Source organism: Oncorhynchus keta, chromosome 21 (assembly GCF_023373465.1).
Source record: "Oncorhynchus keta strain PuntledgeMale-10-30-2019 chromosome 21, Oket_V2, whole genome shotgun sequence".
NCBI classification, from domain to species: Eukaryota; Metazoa; Chordata; class Actinopteri; order Salmoniformes; family Salmonidae; genus Oncorhynchus; species Oncorhynchus keta.
Window position 1 is genome coordinate 25,255,379 of NC_068441.1, and position 16,463 is coordinate 25,271,841.

Here is a 16,463-nt window from a genome sequence, read left to right on the forward strand (position 1 = left end):
TTCTCTCTTTCTTTCTCTCTCTCAGAGGACCTGAGCCCTAGGACCATGCCCCAGGACTACCTGACATGATGACTCCTTGCTGTCCCCAGTCCACCTGGCCATGCTGCTCCAGTTTCAACTGCTCTGCCTTATTATTATTTGACCATGCTGGTAATTTATGAACATTTGGACATCTTGGCCATGTTCTGTTATAATCTCCACCCGGCACAGCCAGAAGAGGACTGGCCACCCCACATAGCCTGGTTCCTCTCTAAGTTTCTTCCTAGGTTTTGGCCTTTCTAGGGAGTTTTTCCTAGCCACTGTGCTTCTACACCTGCATTGCTTGCTGTTTGGGGTTTTAGGCTGGGTTTCTGTACAGCACTTTGAGATATCAGCTGATGTATGAAGGGCTATATAAATAAATCTGATTTGATTTGATGTATTGCATCTTAGCTGACATACCTGCTTGCAAGGTCGTTAGACTTTAGAAAACCAAGCAATTACTAAATGTACTGAATAAGACTCAAATTCCTTTCAATCTTTTACCCAGATTTTATCAGAGATGCAGGCAGCTCAATAGGTATGCTTAGATATGCAGAACAATATACATATTTTTGACATAGAATTAAACATAATTATTATGGCTCTAGATTACAGGAAATAGCTGTTTCAGGTGTTTGAAAAATGCAAAATTGTCCATCTTCTAGGCCTAGCCCCCATTCAGACCATCTGCCGGCCATCCTCACGTACTTTGTGCTCCCTCAGATTTTTTGGATGCATGACGCCCCTGTATATGTGCGTGTGTGTATGTGGCCTGTGGGCTCAGGGTGTCGGCAGTGTGTGTTTGTGTGTGTTTGAGTGGGTGTGTATCTGTGGATGAACTCTAATGCAGCGTGGAGGTGTTTGGAAGGGAGTAGAGCTGAGCTGTGTGGTTCCAGTGTCCTACGGCTGGCTGGGCTGCGTGAAGAAGGAGCTGCAGCTGGGTGACTGGAAATGTGATTTATTTATAGAGCAACCCGCATCACATCCTCACGCTAGCTCACATTCTCACACTTTACACCCCACAGGGAGGAAGTGACACTGTCGAATCCTACATCACACTGGTAACAAGACCACAGCACAGCTAGATCAAATAATCAACCAGGAAATGGAGGACACAGGTATGAGGGTCAGCATGTAGAACACAGGTAGAGAACACTGGTAAGAAACATAGGGGGAAATCCTAACGTCCACTTTTAAGTCAAAATGCTCACTTAGTCTCCCATTGACACCAACACTCAGTGAAAATTAAGTGGAAGATAGGATTCGTCCCATTGAGTACAAGTACGAGACTAATGATACATGTAGAAGGATAGAGACCCAGTGGTACAGTATATCAGAGTGAAACACAGACCAAAGGACAACAGTTGAGAGGTCAGGTAATATTGGCAGATGGCAGTGTAGGTCACTAGTAGCAGACCAGAAGAAGAGGGCTTAACATATGAGCAGTGTTTCCACAATACAGTGGAATGGCAGACCGAACAGATGATGTAAAACAGGTGAGAGGGACCTGGCTCAGGTGTATTGGTCAGATATAGGTGTTTGTAAATACTGATACCAGGATCAACATTGTCAGAATGAGAACACGAATTGTGGCTTCATAAGGTAGATGACTGCATCCTCTCCTTCACTTCTTTGTAAAGGAACAAAGACAAATTGTATGGATGAAAAGGTTTCCACCAGAAAAGGTTTCCATGGATATGTTTCCACTGGAAATGTCTGGTTGATAATTGTTATCTACTTTATGTTTTTTTTCGTGACACCTGGAGTCTAAAATCATTTCTCAATAGATCGTATGACTGCTGAACAGATAAGAGGCTAGCAATAACGTGGAACAATGATATGATTGATCAAATATCCCACTGGTTCATGAGTGTGCACTAAGTTCGAGATCACTCTGACAATTATGTGGAAGGACAGATTGAAGATGCTGAGCCTTACTAGCTGCTATACCTCATTCTGTCAGATGTTTAGTAAAAAAAACTATGCTGTGGCAAGCTGTCCCAATCCTCACATGGAGGATTGAACTTGCCTGAAGTACATGAACAGTGTTCTAACTCAAGTTCTAATGGTTTAGTGGAATGTCTGTTTATTCATACAGTACAACAGCTCAATTTCTCTTGTATATTATGTTAGAGAAGGATTCAGGTCAAGTGTAAAAAAACAGCTCAAATTTCCTCAATAAATTGATCAGTCTTCGCCAAACATGTAAGACTGTACCAACGTCAGAAGTACTTTCCTATAAGTTCACAGGGCCAGCCGGCTGTATAGTTTACACTGTGGCTCCAAACATCCATAGCACGAGTCAGCTTGTTTGTGGTACTGGGCAGGATGCTTGGCATAAATGAGAGCATTGGCAAAGCAGTATCAGGCATTGACCCATGAGGAAACCTCCATATGGCTAGATGGTATGCTTGTGTCAGCTGTGAAAATGGCAGAGGATAGTCAGCACATGGGCTTGTAGTCTGTATGTATGGCTGAGGCTCCTCCTGCACCACTCAGTGCCAGCTCATCTTTATATCAGTCATGTGGCCCCAAATAAAGGAGCGAATTCTGCTGGTTCCCCCACCTCCTCTCTATTTATTTATTTTTAACCTTTATTTAACTGGGCAAGTCAGTTAAGAACAAATTCTTATTTACAATGGCAGCCTAGAAACAGTGGGTTATCTGCCATGTTCAGGGACAGAATGACAGATTTTTACTTTGTCAGTTTAGGGATTAGAACTAGCAACCTTTCAGTTACTACCCCAATGCCTAGGCTACCTAGGCTACCTGCCTTGCACATGGATGAGGAGAGAGATTATCACAGGGGCAACCATCCAGCTGGAAATTCAGCGAGTGGCCTCCACCATGGTTCAGCAGCGTGGACCCAGCTACATCACATGCCATGGTACCAGGTGGGTCTAGGACTAGGCTAACTCCACTGTCATGGGACTTGTGAGCACAAGGGCTTTATGTTCAATTCTTTCAAAAGCATTTATAGTTCACAAAACAGCTGAGATAAGTACTAGGCCTCCATTCTAAGAACTGTGAGATGTGTGTGTAACAACATTAAATACATTTTAATTTCTGGAGGCAGTGGAAATGCGATTCGAGCTAGCCCACCAAGGACAGTCCTAACCGCAATTACTACATCAGGATTAATACGCACTCCTCCGGCTCAGAGCCCCTAGAGACATGGTCCGACCAAATGTAAAATAGATCATGCTGCAGTCAGCAACAACAGCATAGAGATGAAAAATACCTATTTAGAACTGGTAATTGATCACATGGTGCAAGACTGAATGCAATGAATTCATTACTATTTTGTAGAACCAAAACATATTGTGCTTATCTACCTCACGTCAGTCAAACAATGCATTCCGTCAAGAGTTGTTCACAATCTAGTCCGGTTGCGGCCACAACTAAACCTGGTTTCAAATGTATCAAGAAAAAACATTGTTTGTATGCCTAGCAATCAACAAATTTACATTGTTTAAAGCACCCAAGTCTCAGTCACAAATTACCAGGGCCGGCCCACCCTTTAGGCAGGATTAGGCAGCCACTATGGCAACAGATTGATGAGGGCGGCATTTTCCTTGCTAAACTGACAAAGACGCACCTCCAACAAAACATAAAACCAAATGTTATTTGTCACATGCGCCGAATACACTGGTGCTGTCACGCCTTGGTCTTAGTATTTTGTGTTTTCTTTATTTATTTGGTCAGGCCAGGGTGTGACATGGGTTATTGTGGTGTGTTTTTTGTCTTGGGGTTTTGTGGGGTGTCTAATTAGTCTATGGCTGCCTGAGTCGGTTCTCAATCAGAGTCAGGTGATTATCGTTGTCTCTGATTGGGAGCCATATTTAGGCAGCCATATTCTGAGTGTTTTGTGGGTGATTGTTCCTGTCTCTGTGTTTGTTTTCACAAGATAGGCTGTATAGGTTTTCGCGTTTCGTTTGTTGTTTTGTATTTAAGTTATTTCATGTATCGTACATATTTTGAATTAAAGAACATGAGTAACCACCACGCCGCATTTTGGTCTGACTCTCTTTCGACAGACGGATGCCGTTACAGAATCACCCACCCCACCCGGACCAAGCGGCGTGTCAACAGGCAGCGAAAGGAGGAACGGACATGGGAGGAAGAATTGTTCAGAGAAGGACCCTGGGATCAGCCTGGAGAATATCGCCGCCCCAAAGAAGAACTGGAGGCGGCGAGAGCTGAGAGGCGCTGGTATGAGGAGGAGCAACAGCGGCAGCAGGAGCAACAATATCGGGACTACACTACTTGGGAGGAAATAGACAGGTGGGCGGTCGACCCAGGGAGAGTACCGGAGCCCGCCTGGGATTCGCTGGAGCAGTGCGAAGAGGGTTATAGGAGAATGGAGTTGGAGAAACAAGCACGACGGCGCAGAAGAAAGCCGAGAGTCAGCCCCAAAAATGTATTGGGAGGGGGGCTCAGGGAGAGTGTGGTAGAGTCAGGAGTCAGACCTGAGCCAACTCTCCCTGTTTATCGTGAGGAGCCAAGGAGGAGACCAGAACCAGAGCCGGTGTTAGAGGTGAGCGAAGCAGAGACTGTGAAGGAGTTAATGGGGAAAGTGGAGGAGAGAGTAATGAGGGAGTTGCTAGTTTGGTGCTTTAGGTACGATATTCGTCAGACGGAGCGTGTCGGGGATTTGATGGCACCTGGGTCAGCGCTCCATACTCGTCCTGAGGTGCGTGTTAGTCGGCTGGTGAAAATTGTGCCAGCCTCACGCACTAGGCCTCCTGTGTACCCACCTAGCCTTGCACGTCCTGTGCCAGCCCTGCTCTCAGGCTCTCCAGTACAGGCTCTCTGTGTTTGTTTTCACAAGATAGGCTGTATAGGTTTTCGCGTTTCGTTTGTTGTTTTGTATTTAAGTTATTTCATGTATTGTACATATTTTGAATTAAAGAACATGAGTAACCACCACGACGCATTTTGGTCCGACTCTCTTTCGACAGACGAACGCCGTTACAGGTGTAGACTTTACCGTGAAATGCTTGCTTACAAGCACCCCAACGATGCACAGTTTACCCCTTCAACGCATACGATCACATATTTGTGATCATAGTTGACTGGTCCCTGCTACGTACCATCACAAGTATGTGATTGGAACAGCAGCAACAGAATATATGATGCAACAAACCTGTCTAAACAGCATTGTTGTCTGAAAAGCATCTAAACAATGTTTTGTACTGCTGGGAAATAAAGCTATTCACAACTTTATTCCTATATTTCACCTTTTACTGTAAAAGACAAATGCGAACTACATCATCCAAACATCACACGGAACACATCCACAGCCAAACTCATCCCATAAACCAGTCTCAATAAGGTTGCGCTGACAAAAAAACAAATCATAAGTTAGCGACCTAACAGCTAGACTTGTTAAGAATGTACCACAACTCTGGTGAGCACACCAGAGAAATGTAATATTGTTTAGAGTAGAGATGCATGTCAGCTAAGCTAACAGCAGCTACATTTTTGTTTATCTTTGAAAAGTGAAAACTCCCTAATCCCAGAATGCCATTCACTACAAGACGCTAATAAATAAAGTCAAAGTCAAAGCCCATTGCCTGAAAAATATTAATTTAGTTTGGGCACTTTTCAGCATTTTACAAATCTTCGATGTACTTGTACCCAGTGCATATAAGAACTGGAGCACATGACTTGAAAAGTCAATTACCATTTTAGACAAATCACAAAGCAAATAAAATGTTATCAACTCACAGATCCTCATCCCAAATACAAGCCTACTACCTAGCCTAACCATAGCGCGAAAGCTAAACAGGGATGAAACCATTTTGGGGGGTTTCATTTCATTTGTGTTGGGTGTTTTTGTAACGTTCTGGGTGTAGTGGGTGCGAAGTCAGGCGCAGGAAGCAGAGAGTACAGGGTAGTGCTTTTTATTGCACACACGGCGACCATAAGCCACCCCACGAAACACAGAGTGCACACAAAACAAATGCCCCAAACACTGGGACTCAAACAGTCCGGAGAAAAGCCCGCGAACGAAACACGTCAACATCAAACGTGCACAGTAGGAACACAAAACAATCCCGCACAAAGAGCAGGCGGGCCTACTGGCTAACATAGCCCGACTAATCCGCCTACACACAAAACAGGTGAATCCAATAAACAGAAAGGGGAAAATGGATCAGTGGCAGCTAGTAGGCCGGTGACGACGAGCGCCGAGCGCCACCCGAACAGGAAGGAGAGCCACCTTCGGTAGGAGTCGTGACAGTTTTTTGTCCATGGGTGATAGAAATCGGTGGAAGATAGCTTGGGGGATATAATGCAGGAAATATTACTATGATGGGGGAATTATCAATAAATGGGGGGCAAACACAGGGCAAGTTTATACACTGACTAAAAATAAACCCTGGAAAGGGGGGTATGAGCTGAGGTACCATAGTTACAATCTGATACCTCGTTCAAAACAACTAGGAACTTGGAAATCTACAACTTCCACTTCAATGCGTTCAAGACAACTGGGAACTGTGAAAAAACAAGCTCAACGGTCATCAATCTCGGAATTCCAACTCAGGAACTTAGGCCTCTTTCTAGAGCTCTGACCTTCCGACCTGAAAATCACTGACGTCATGATTTGACCTCGTATTCAAGTTCCCAGCTGTCTTGAAAGCACCATAAGTTAGTCGAGTGAACTATACCTTGTTATAACATCTTTGGTCTGATAGACGCTTACGTGACAACCATAATGCATTGTATGATGTCAACAAACATGGCGCCACACATAGCTGGAAAATAGCTTAGCATTAGCTCATCATAATCAGTACAATCTTCAAAAAAATAATTTTACACACATCATATGTGTCCATTACAATTCCTGCAGGAATCGGAATGCATGACTTGTCACCAGTACTTGAAAATGTGAATAAAACATACATACATACGTTATGCTACAGTAGAAACAAGAACATGATATACAGAAAATAAGGTACTTACTTTGATAGGAATGCACACATGTCCAAAGTTATTATTTGTAAGGAAAACAACAATGAAGGCAATACGGCCACCAGCCAGAAAATGTGCCAGGGCGCAAAGGCTTGTGCAAAGTCTGTTCTGACTGGAGATGCGCAATGTCTTCATACTTGATGTGGGGAAACATTGGGGAAGTGCTTGGGCTCTCGATGAACAAAGAAGTTTGCCCAGCTCAGTAAAGATCTCAAACATAAATTGTCCGCAATAGTGAAATTAGCTACTTCTTATGTGAATTAATGAGGAGGCGCAACACTCCTCAATTCAAACTGTTGTCAGAAAATAAAACTTGTTCGAAAATCATTTGAAATGTAGAAGTTGAAACATAGCCTATAGATAATTAGCTGTTAACTGTCCTGTTGCGTAACATGCATAAAATAAACTCACATTGGGGCAACCGTTAGAGATATTTGGAACTCACATGTGAAAAGCTTTAAAAATATAATGCAAATAAAATAGTAACACAAGAGAAATAAAAATAAAATACACAAGAATGGAGCTAAACTCAGCAAAAAAAAGAAACGTCCCTTTTTCAGGACCCTGTCTTTCAAAGATAATTCGTAAAAATCCAAATAACTTCACAGATCTTCATTGTAAAGGGTTTAAACACTGTTTCCCATGCTTCTTCAATGAACCATAAACAATGAATGAACTTGCACCTGTGGAACGGTCGTTAAGACACTAACAGCTTACAGACGGTAGGCAATTAAGGTCACAGTTATGAAATCTTAGAACACTAAAGAGGCCTTTCTACTGACTCAAGGTCCCTGCTCATCTGCGTGAATGTGCCTTTGGCATGCTGCAAGGAGGCATGAGGACTGCAGAGGTGGCCAGTGCAATAAATTGCAATGTCCGTACTGTGAGACAGCTAAGACAGCGCTACAGGGAGACAGGACGGACAGCTGATCATCCTCGCAGTGGCAGACCACATGTAACAACACCTACACAGGATACGTACATCCGAACATCACACCTGCGGGACAGGTACAGGATGGCAACAACAACTGCCCGAGTTACACCAGGAACACACAATCCCTTCATCATTGCTCAGACTGTCCTCAATATGCTGAGAGAGACTGGACTGAGGGCTTGTAGGCCTGTGGTAAGGCAGGTCCTCACCAAACATCACCGGCAACAACGTCGCCTATGGGCAAAAACCCACCGACGCAGGACCAGACAGGACTGGCAAAAAGTGGTCTTCACTGATGAGTCGCGGTTTTGTCTCACCTGGGGTGATGGTCGGATTCGCGTTTATCGTCGAAGGAATGAGCGTTACACCGAGGCCTGTACTCTGGAGTGGGATCGATTTGGAGGTGGAGGGTCCGTCATTGTCTGGGGCGGTGTGTCACAACATCATTGGACTGAGCTTGTTGTCATTGCAGGCAATCTCAACGCTGTGCGTTACAGGGAAGACATCCTCCTCCCTCATGTGGTACCCTTCCTGAAGTCTCATCCTGACATGACCCTCCAGCATGAACATGCCACCAGCCATACTGCTCGTTCTGTGTGTGATTTCCTGCAAGACAGGAATGTCAGTGTTCTGCCAAGGCCAGCGAAGAGCCTGGATCTCAATCCCATTGAGCACGTCTGGGACCTGTTAGATCGGAGGGTGATGGCTAGGGCCATTCCCCCCAGAAATGTCCGGGAACTTGCAGGTGCCTTGGTGGAAGAGTGGGGAAACATCTCACAGCAAGGACTGGCAAATCTGGTGCAGTCCATGAGGAGGAGATGCACTGCAGTACTTAATGCAGCTGGTGGCCACACCAGATACTGACAGTTGTTTTTAATTTTGACCCCCCCTTTATTCAATTTCTGTTAGTCACATGTCTGTGGAATTTGTTCAGTTTATGTCTCAGTTGCTGAATCTTGTTATGTTCATACAAATATTTACACATGTTATGTTTGCTGAAAGTAAACGCAGTTGACAGTGAGAGGACGTTTCTTTTTTTGCTGAGTATAGTACCAGATTAATGTGCAAAGGTACAAGGTATTTGAGGTAGATACAGTATGAACATGAAAGCAGGGTAAAGTGACTAGGCATCAAGATAGATAGTACTAAGAGTAAAATGATGAGTGTATGCATGTGTGTGTGTGTAATGTGTGTGTATGTGTGTTTGTGTTGTGTCAGTATGCATGTGGGTGTTGTGTGCGTATGTAGTGTATGTGAATGTGTGTGGGTTTTGTGTAGGAGTGCCAATGTAGTGTGTGTGAGTGAATGTGTATACAGCGTATACACCTCACGTAATTCTGCCTAAAAACAATGACTATTTATCTCTATGAGTGGCATATGGGCTTTTTCGTTGAGAGTTGATGTCGCCCTGTGATAAGAAGTGGCCACTTTGTCAAAGGCAGGGGAGCAAAATATTTTGATTGTCCATTCCCAGCACGCCTCTCTGGGGTGCTGTTGGAGAGACGCATCGCTGTGGTGCTCCACCAACATCCGTCACAAAATCATGTAACAGAAATTACAATTTTAGTCATTTAGCAGACACTCTTAACCAGAGTGACTTACAGGAGCAATTAGGGTTAAGTGCCTTGTTCAAGGGAACTTCAACAGATTTTTCACATAGTCAGCTCAGTGATTCAAACCAGCAATCTTTCAGTTACTGGCCCCGTGCTTTTAATCTCTAGGCTATATAGCAGATATAGCCTATGGTAGAAAGAGTACATATAATGAGACATACACTTTTTTACATGTAATGAGACAGACACTACAGACACTTTTTTACATATAATGAGACACGCTTTTTTTTTTACATATAATGAGACATACACTTTTTACATATAATGAGACAGACACTACAGACACTTTACATGTAATGAGACAGACACTTTTTTTACATATAATGAGACAGACACTACAGACACTTTACATGTAATGAGACAGACACTTTTTTACATATAATGAGACAGACACTACAGACACTTTACATGTAATGAGACAGACACTTTTTTACATATAATGAGACAGACACTACAGACACTTTACATGTAATGAGACAGACACTTTTTACAACAAGCACATTTCTCAGATCAAATAGCCTAACCTAAATGGCGCCCAATCATATAAAACTGACGTTGTGTGCTGACGTTAACAAACACCATATCCTAAAAACAGGACCGGTCAAAGTAAAATAGACAGTATGGAATGGACAATCAGGCTACTCACAACTGTTGTCCAGGTGTTTCACCCCGTGGGCTAAATTGTCATGATCAGTGGTTTCAAGTTTCTATCAGTCATTTTTTGTTGAGCTGGTCATAGCGGGGGGAAAAGAATACTTCTGCATTTCCCGCTGTTCTCATTGCAAATAGGCTCAGGATAACTCCTGATAAACAGGTAGCTGATATTTACAGCTTAAATAGCCAAATTGATTTGTCACAGGAATCAGGATTAAAAAGGCCATTGCAACTGCCTGTTGGCAAATCATAGGACATTCATAAAATTCCATTGCAAGTAACACTGTAGGTTACACCCCAGTAAGCACGGACTAACACCAACTATTTTTTAGCTTAGCTGAAACAAATAGATTAGTACCTCTCCTCACTGATGTCACAAGGAGGCCATTGACATCGCAGAGGGGTAAGAGCATGTCTCTGAGTCTGGCCTACTTCTAGTTCTAGCCTTGCATCCTGTGCCTAATAGACACCCTGATCACTGCTGAGTGAAAGAGCGTAACTCTGGATGTCCTCCATCAATGCACTCTTATGCACTTCCTCAGATGTTAAATTGAACAGATGAGTGGCATAACTTGATACAAACACATGAGCTTTCCTGATGCAGTGGCCTCAATTTCCAAAACTCAGACAAGTTTTAGCCTGGTCTATTAGACTGTGGTTATGAAACAGCTTTATGAAATAGAAGTTGTGGAATTGTGTGGTGGACCCGGAGGCATTCCCACAACCAAATTACACACTAAACATTTCATTTGAGGTTTTCATCATTTTATCTTTAGCAAATCTAAAAGTGTGTGTTCTGGGTATTCTAAGACTCTGTGAAAGTAAGAGTCTCAAACACTCTTTTAAAACTGTTCAAATAAGGCCAAAGATCTTTGACTGGATGCTCTTACAAACCCGGACTGATGCCATGCACATTTCCAAAGAAAAGCTAACCACCTGCTTCAAAATATTTTATTTTAATACCTCCCTAATCTTGGTAGCTTAGACAATTAAAAAGATTACAGGTAGTTTTCCCTCTCAGACTAGGGTACTTCAATGTACAAACAGAACTTATAAAAGAGTTTGGTTTTCATAGCTGAGGATTTCTCTAATGCGCCTTGACTATATCTGATCAGACATACTTGTAGGTTTAATAGGTTAGAATCCTGAGATGTTCCTTATCATTCTGGTACACTTTGAAAGCCCCTGAGTTGAATTGGACAGGAGCCCACAGTAAGCAGTGGCTGGATTGAACTATGTGGGGAAACAAAAGTTATTAACATGTTATAACATATGTAATAACCACACCAATCGTAAAGCTCTCCAATGTAGTTTCTAGCACACATGTCTGACCTGGCTGCAGGTAACCATCATATTACGGTGAGGGGGGTTGAGAGTATAAAATGAATTTGTTGTTGAAGTTGATGTTCCCGTCATTTCATTAATTAACAAAGCAAATCACAGCATCAAAACACTTGACAAGACAGTGGCTTATGTCTTCCCACAGTCTACATCTCTGGGCCTCAAGTCTCTGTAGGGGAGTTCGGTCTTCCTGCATTGCATGAGTTCAAAAATGTCAAATGTAATTCATTTCATGTTGACTTGTTATTCCTGCAGAGGTAGAGCAATACATGCAGGCAGGAGGGGGATACATTAGGTAGAAAATACTTTGATACAATAAGATAGGGATAGAGTGAACCCGTCTACTTCGTAGGCCATTAACTCTCACGCCACCTTAGTGAAGATGATACAAGGAGCTATAATGTGGGATTCCATTACATGAACAGCACAAACCAAATGCACTTAAGTTTGAGATTCAGAGAGAGCATGGAAAACCATCTGTGAGACAAGTATCCTACTAAGGCACTCACTAATAGGTAATTATTACAATACTTGGACTGTGATTCAAGTCATACTGCAAATGTGTATCAAACAAGGTAATAGAGAGAAAAACTGAAAAACACTTGTCAGCCGAGTTTAATTATGTCACATGGATAACAACTCACAAAATGGGAAAAGGATGACACTCTCTCTCTCTCAATCTCTGAGGGGGGGTGCAAATTAGGGTTTTGTAGGGGGGGCCTTGAGTGCCTTGCTCAAGGGCACTGACAGATTATTCACATTGTAAGCTCAGGTATTTGAACCAGCTACCTTTCGGTTACTGGCCCAAAGCTCTAACCGCTAGGCTACCTGCCGCCCAGTCAGTAACAAAATTACAAAAAGTAATGTTCACAGTCAAACATGTCACTCTCAAAGGTTGAAAATCAAACCACTGATCCAATAAGCCTACACACCAAATAAATTAATATGATATGCTACTAAGTTGAGCTCAATCAAAAACAACGCTACATAAACACACACACACACACACACACACACACACACACACACACACACACACACACACACACACACACACACTTGTGTGAATCTGTAGTTCAAAGCACACAGCTCTGGCTGGAGCATTCAGTCCGCTCAGCAGTAAGCCAGTGCTCTGGAGTGGGGGTGGGGGCTGGAGGGGGAGAAGGTGAAGGTGGAGAGAATGAGACAGAGCATGACTCACTGACGAGCCAGCTTTTTCAAATATAGAAACAGTAGTCTTGACAAGCCGACAGAACAGTAACTCACGCCTGCTCCCTCCTGTCAGCTCCAGCAAACACAGTAGTCTCACCTGCTGCCCTCCCTACAAATAGCCCTCAGAAGGGGCTCCGCCCTCTGGGGCTTCTCAGCAACCCAGGTGTATCTAGAAATGCTTGTTATCTGTCTAATGCATAGTGACCCAGAGTTACAGGGTGGGGGGTGTATAATAGATAATACAACTCAACACACCATATAAAAACGTGTTCCTAAATGCACTATAGGCTTCTGTTGTAGGCTATGTCAATTACAGGGGCCTGATTTGCAAAGGGCAAATTAAAACTTTATTGGACTGGCCTATATGATAATAGCAGAATATCTGCCAATAATAAACTATAGTATATGCTAGGTTTAAGTAGTAAACGAGAAGGGGGATACGGATAGCCTATTACAAATGCCACAGCATCTATTGAAGTGTCGAAGAAATGTGGCAAATATGCCACATGCTGAATACAGACATTTGTATAACATAAACGAATGGCGAATAAAGTATGAACGATCACTAGCTGTCTTTTTCTGAACTAGAATTTGAAATTGTAGATGACGAAGGCATTATCACCCAGCGTGGCTGCGCAAGTTACAGTATCACCTGGCGAAAGAGCAAGATCCACGAGCACTGTCTGAGAACTGTTACTTCAGTATTATAACGCCACAATAATGTAACAATGTAACAAGAATGTAACAGGACTCTTTAGGTAAAAGTAATTCGAGAAGATATGTCTTACATTTCAAAAAATGTTTCACAGTATTATTTTTCATTGGAGCGACCATTTGACTCTAGGTGGCAATCCTATTCGATAACAGGTTCATAATATGAATAGTTGTGACTGTTTGATAGCTATATTTATTCTATATTCAGTAGACCACAAAGGGAATGACGAGGGTGACGAATAGCCGACTATGAATATGAAAATACATTCATTCCACTGAAAATTGACGGTGAATAATAATCTTACCAGAGAGAACTAGAGTGCCACTGTGCCAACTCCGGATATCTCCACACGGATCTTGCCTCCGCTGCTTTACTGTTTTTCCTTCATCTAGTGGCTTCTCTTCTTTCTGTTGCCTGTTAAATGGCAAAAAAAAAGTATATATATATATATATGTATATATGTATATATATATATATATTGTGATCCCTGTTCGCTCCTTCTCAAATGCTATGTAAATGTCATGTGTTCTCCTGATCTCTTAAAAGTGGGATGTCGAGTGGGTCCAGGGTCCGCCTACTACATGCAACCTCCAATCAATTGGTTCTCTCAAGTGCGGTTCCCAGAGCACAACAAAATTACATTCTTGCACTGTGCTTGCTACATACAGTAGCAGCCTAAATGTCTTTCTTTGTTCTGCACTTTAATTGGACGTTGAATAAACTATACAGAAATAATGATATCCATATGCATGGTTGGTTTTTGATACATTTTTCTATTTTCTCACCAATGTAGGCTAAATCAAGATGTAGTTGCATGATTACTAAACTGCACCGTAGATCATAGAGAATTTACCCAATAATATGGAAGAGAGCATATCACACACAATAGACTGGGTTTTATTTGATGTATTATCATTCCTTTAGTGATTTAGTTCTATTCTTATGCAAATCTACATACAGTGGGGCAAAAAGGTATTTAGTCAGCCACCAATTGTGCAAGTTCTCCCACTTAAAAAGATGAGAGAGGCCTGTAATTTTCATCATAGATACATTTCAACTATGACAGACAAAATGAGAAAAGAAAATCCAGAAAATCACATTGTAGGATTTTTTATGAATTTATTTGCAAATTATGGTGGAAAATAAGTATTTGGTCACAAATAAGCAAGATTTATGTCTCTCACAGACCTGTAACTTCTTCTTTAAGAGGTTCCTCTGTCCTCCACTCGTTACCTGTATTAATGGCACCTGTTTGAACTTGTTATCAATATAAAAGACACCTGTCCACAACCTCAAACAGTCACACTCCAAACTCCACTATGGCCAAGACCAAAGAGCTGTCAAAGGACACCAGAAAGAAAATTGTAGACCTGCACCAGGCTGGGAAGACTGAATCTGAAATAGGTAAGCAGCTTGGTTTGAAGAAATCAACTGTGGGAGCAATTATTAGGAAATGGAGGACATACAAGACCACTGATAATCTCCCTCGAATCTGGGGCTCCACGCAAGATCTCACCCCGTGGGGTCAAAATGATCACAAGAACGGTGAGCAAAAATCCCAGAACCACACGGGGGGACCTAGTGAATGACCTGCAGAGAGCTGGGACCAAAGTAACAAAGCCTACCATCAGTAACACACTACGCCGCCAGGGACTCAAATCCTGCAGTGCCAGACGTGTCCCCCTGCTTAAGCCAGTACATGTCCAGGCCTGTCTGAAGTTTGCTAGAGAGCATTTGGATGATCCAGAAGAAGATTGGGAGAATGTCATATGGTCAGATGAAACCAAAATATAACTTTTTGGTAAAAACTCAACTCGTCGTGTTTGGAGGACAAAGAATGCTGAGTTGCATCCAAAGAACACCATACCTACTGTGAATCATGGGGGTGGAAACATCATGCTTTGGGGCTGTTTTTCTGCAAAGGGAGTTGAAAGTCCGTGTTGCCCAGCAACAGCCCCAAAACATCACTGCTCTAGAGGAGATCTGCATGGAGGAATGGGCCAAAATACCAGCAACAGTGTGTGAAAACCCTGTGAAGAATTACAGAAAACATTTGACCTCTGTCATTGCCAACAAAGGGTATATAACAAAGTATTGAGATAAACTTTTGTTATTGACCAAATACTTATTTTCCACCATAATTTGCAAATAAATTCATGAAAAATCCTAGTGTGATTTTCTGGATTTTTTTTCTCATTTTGTCTGTCATAGTGTACCTATGTGTACCTATGATGAAAATTACAGGCCTCCCTCATCTTTTTAAGTGGGAGAACATGCACAATTGGTGGCTGACTAAATACTTTTTTGCCCCACTGTACTTGGCTATTCCATTCCTGTTCAAGGCGTGATGAGCCACCACTTGCAGTGACCTGCTTTGAAGCAGGTGCCACAGAGATGCCATGCAGACGCATGTCTCAAGACTCTCTTTTGTTTACACATGCACACACACACACACACACACACACACACACACACACACACACACACACACACACACACACACACACACACACACACACACACACACACACCATTTCTGGGTCATTGACTGTCTGCTATTCATGAGAGTGCAAAGGGATGCCATAGGACTTGAAGTGTCCTATTTCTCATGTTCACATTGGGAAGCTCCCTACCTGCATAGGCCTACTGGAGGCTATATCTAAATTCTACTTAGATTCAGTGTTTCTCTCCAAACAGCACTTTGGGCCCCAATGCCTTATGAATAGGATGATGATAGTGACACACTGAAAGTGTTCTACAGAGGCTCAAATAGATGCATAATCACAGGGAGGATATACATTCATTATATATTTGAATTACATCTGAATTACAGCTGGGATATTTTTCTTTCTCATGTGGTGTCTTATATATGGATGAGCCACTCCATCTCCTTTGAAGTTGTCAGAGCACTGCAGGCCTAGTGAGTAGTGCAGGGGACATTTCCCCTCTGGAATCTAGAAACCCAGCAGCTGTTCTTAGGGGGTCCAGTGGGGATTTG

At 42.6% G+C, this 16,463-nt stretch overlaps 1 protein-coding gene across 2 annotated transcripts in view; it reads right to left on the reverse strand.

Annotated features, from left to right (window-relative positions):
* The window catches only part of LOC118399881 (sodium-coupled neutral amino acid transporter 3-like), a 71,552-nt gene extending 57,545 nt beyond the window's left edge, over nucleotides 1-14,007 (reverse strand). For both annotated transcript variants that reach the window (XM_052473579.1, XM_052473578.1), the window contains exon 1: nucleotides 13,770-14,007. The gene's annotated coding sequence lies outside the window, so the exon portion shown is untranslated. The remainder of the gene's footprint in view (nucleotides 1-13,769) is intronic.
* Nucleotides 14,008-16,463: the final 2,456 nt, after the last annotated feature.